Below are 4,399 nucleotides of genomic sequence, written 5' to 3'. Positions count from 1 at the left end.
TGAGGAAATCACACATAGTTTATTTAAAAGCCCCTCAGCTCCCTTGTGGCAACAACCAAGCACAGGCTGCTAAATCGCTGAGTGCCTCTGTTGTTTGCTGCAAATCATAACATCAAATACACATCACGCACACTGAGGAGCACCCCAAAAGCAACTGATGCTGATGAACCCCAGCTATTAACATGAGTAGCGCTGGCTCTGTCTGCCTTGCTGAAAGCTAGACTGGGGTAGGAATAGGGGAATCAGAGAAGTGAGGGACAGCTCAAATCTCTAATGCCTTGACTGGGGTCTAATTATAGCGGGTATGCATGTATAAATCATGTTTAACATTTTCACAGTACAATCACATTTGTGCTTTTCAAGAGCTTATAAAAATGAATAAAAGAGAGACAGTAGGGATTGGGGTAGCCCCAGAAATTACAATTCTCCATAGAAGCTAAACAAAACAATGACATTGATGAAAGTGGGTTTCTGGACTTGTTGGGATTACAATATTGAAATGAAAGTGGGATGATCTGACTAAAATAACAGCTCAAGAAATAAACTCTCAGAAAACCTGTACAGGTGGTTGTTACTAAGCAAGTGAAAAAATAAGAATTTTAGCCTTTTTTCCCCCTCTGACTCTTCAAATGAAAGATGAAGGTTGAAACTGCACATGCCTATTTGGGATAGGATAGGAAAGACTGACCCAAGTATAGCATTGCTGCTCATCAGAGAGCTCCATTAGCACCAATCACTCTAAGTCTAGTTAACAATCAGATATCCCTACAGCTGCAGCCAGAAGTGATGTGGGTCTAAGAGAAGAGGCATGACAACATGTTCAGCAGGTGAAGTGGCATTAGGGTCTGAGGCCACAGTGCCTTTGAGTCAAAATCAATTGTGTAACAAATGAGAAGCTAGTCATGTCTGACACAGATGTCATATTTTGAATAATTGAGTTCCTGATGTCACAGCAGAGGCCTCCACCTATATCCTTTTATAAGACATATCAGATTTTGAGTTGTGGAAGAAAACTTACTATTGGAAGTGAGGAAGAGGTATGCCAGCAGGGCCATGTCAACAAGTTGTTGTATGGAAGAGGGACCAGTCACGGGTGATATTATACTGACATAGATTTCAGGAGGCTGAATGGAGTTCTGTAGCTAGAGCCCACCTGGAAAATCTTTCATTCAGATACACTGTAAAATCTATAATCCAGGAATATTTAATTTCTTACACTTAAAAAGATAATAGTTAGAAATGGTCCAACATATTGAAAATTGAACTTTCTAAACTGTCTCCTAAGAAAGAACACAACACATTTCTAAGCATGGTCTTTGACTAGCTGTGCTGATGAAAAATGACTAAGATTTAAATCACGAGTTTCCTTCCTGACTCTTTAAGTACTAACAGATTTTCAGCCACAAATTCAGGACAGATCCTAATGTTGATATGCAGGATAATAAAACTTTGTCGAGGCTGTCTATAGCATGAGCCAGGATTATGGTTTGTTTCATACTGGTTTTCCTTCATGTCATAAAAGAAACATCAAAGTTTACAGTCACTTCTCCCTCACTTTCTTTTTTTCTTTTCTTTTCTTCTTTTCTTCCCCTCCCTCCATTCCTTTCTTTCTTCCTTTCTCATTCTAAATACAACATTTTGCAAAAAGTGATTAAGAGAGTTTTGAAATTGAAATATCATTATTCACAAAGATGGTGCATGCTTCTCTTCTCCTAAATCTGTCATATATATATATAATATATATATATATATTATATATATATATATATATACACACACACACACACACACACACATATTTCAATAGTAACAAACTTCAGAAGGGAAGTAAAAACACTCATTTGTTTTCCTCCTTGACAACCATCTGGAAGAAAAGCAACACACAACCCATTCCAAAGTATAGCCTCAAGTTTCTCTGTCGCATTTCTTTGGTAGAATGTGAAATGTTCCAAGGAACATGCATAAAATCTGCCCAATATATTTTTATTGTGCACCCATTTGTATTTGATTACAGGACCTACAGAAGGCAGGGCCACCACCCTGATGGGCCCAGGGGACAGAACATGGAGCCAAAGTGGTTTATTCTCTTGCCTTGAAATCTGATAGAATTTGTCTTCCTAGGTTTTGGACTTGCTTGGAACCTGTGACCATTTTCTTCTCTCTGACTGCTCCTTTTAAAATGGGAATGTCTATCCTATGCTTGTTCCACCACTGTATTTTGGAAGCACATAATTTGTCTGGTTCCATAGGTTCATGGGTAGAGAGGAGTTTTGCCTCATGATGAATCACACCCCAAGTCTCACCCATATCTGGATTTAGATGATATTTAGATGAGACGCTGGACTTAAAATTGATGCTGAAATGGGTTAAGACTTTTGGGGCTGTTAGGATGGAAACAAATGTATTTTACAGGTGAGAAGAACATGAATTTTATAGGTTCAGAAGGCAGAGTGTCTCAGACTGAATTGCGTCCCCTCCAATTCATATGTTGAAGCCCTAACTACCCAATGGGACTATAATTGGAGATAGAGCCTTTAAAGAGGTAATGAAGAGTAAATGAGATTGTAGGGGTGAAGCCCTAAACCAATATGACTGATGTCCTTATCAGAAGAGAAAGAGACACCAGGGATGTGCTGCACACATGGAGGAAAGGCCATTTGAGGACATGGTGAGAAGGCAGCCATCTGCAAGCCAAGGAGAGAGGCCTCAGGAGAAACCAAACCTGCCAACACCTTGATCTTAGATTTCCAGCCTCCAGAACTCTGAGGAAATAAATTTCTGTTGTTTAAGCCAGTCAGTCTGTGGTGCTTTGTTATGGCACCCCTAGAAGACTAATAAATCCTGAAAGGTGGAGAAAAGAAGGTACACTAGATAGAAACCTTGGGACCCAAGGAATAATATGGTGAAATTGACAACCTAGAAATGCCAGTGGATGAGGATAAAACAAGCCTCAACAAAAGCCTATTCTCTCTAGCCAAAGGGAACACAAAGAAGAAGTTTGGCCACGTTCTAAAGATAGAAAACTTTTAGATAATAACTGCTCTTTTCCAGCCAATGACACAGAAAATACCATGGCTCTACCCACCCCCACCCCCACAATGAATGGTTGAATGGGAAAACAGACTTCCACCTTCACTAAAGTATAACAAGGCTGAGTGGGGAAACAAGATATTCATTCCCAGCACTAACAAGGTATCTCTACTCACTTCCCTCTGCTGTTGATGTGATGTCCAAGGAAGCCAAGTGGACAGTTAGGACACTCAATACCACCCAGTGGTAGAAAGGCCATACACTGATGGAACCAGTGGATGCCATGTGGAAAGTAGTAACAAGGACCTACTATTGTTTCCAGCCAAGGAGGTCTCAGCAGAGGTCTAGCAGGGAGTCAGAACTCTTACCTGCCCAGCAGTAAAGAGGAGCCCCTCCCCCCATTAGCTATCAATATCGGTCAAGTGTGGAACATAAATTTCTACCCCTACCTCACAGTAGGCAGTGTTCCCCTTCCCTCTACCATATCAGTGTTACAGAAAAAACTGAAGGTTTAAATAATATCCAAAGTGTCATAACAAAATACCTAAAAAATTATTATAAAATATCACTCATAATTTCATAAGATTTCATAAACTTCATAATGATTTTAATAATAAAAAATTATTCATCACTGAAAAATGTCAATAAAATAAAAAAGATAACAAACGGATGCCAACACTAAGAATATAGAGATGTTAGAACTATCTGACAGATCTTTTAAAGCAGTTGTCATAAAAGTACTTCAAAGATCAATTACAAAAGTAGTTGAAAAAAATGAAAGAAATAAAATGTCTCAGCAAAGAAAAACACTATACATAAACCACAATAGAATTCTAAAGAACTGTTCATGTAACCCACAGGAGGATAGGAAAGAGATAAAAGATAAATAAAAAGGAAAGAGAAGAACTAGGGAACAAAAAATAAAATGGAAGATAAACTCTAACATATCAGTAATTACATTAAATATAAATGGTCTAAATGCATCACTTAAAAGTCAGATATTAGCAGAGTGGATTAATAAACATGACCTGAACTCAAGAATCTCACTTCACATATAATGCTATAGGTAGGTTAAAAGTAAAAGGATGGAAAAAGAGGTCTCATAAAAACATTCATGAAAATGATAAAAAAATAAAATTTAAAAGATAAAAAAAACAATGAAACAAAAAGCTGATTTTTTGAAAGAGCAATAATATTAACAAACATAAGACTGACACAGAAAAAAGAGAGTAGGCACAAATTACCAATATCAAGAATAAAACAGATTATTTCTACAGACTTTGCAGATGTCAAAAAGATAAGGAAATACTATGAGCAACAGAAAGATCACCAAAGCAGATATACAGATATTAAATAAGCACATGGAAAA

The sequence above is a fragment of the Mesoplodon mirus genome, assembly GCF_964341445.2.
Source record: "Mesoplodon mirus genome assembly, chromosome: 1".
Taxonomy (NCBI): domain Eukaryota; kingdom Metazoa; phylum Chordata; class Mammalia; order Artiodactyla; family Ziphiidae; genus Mesoplodon; species Mesoplodon mirus.
Note: the sequence above shows the minus strand (reverse complement) of the source record.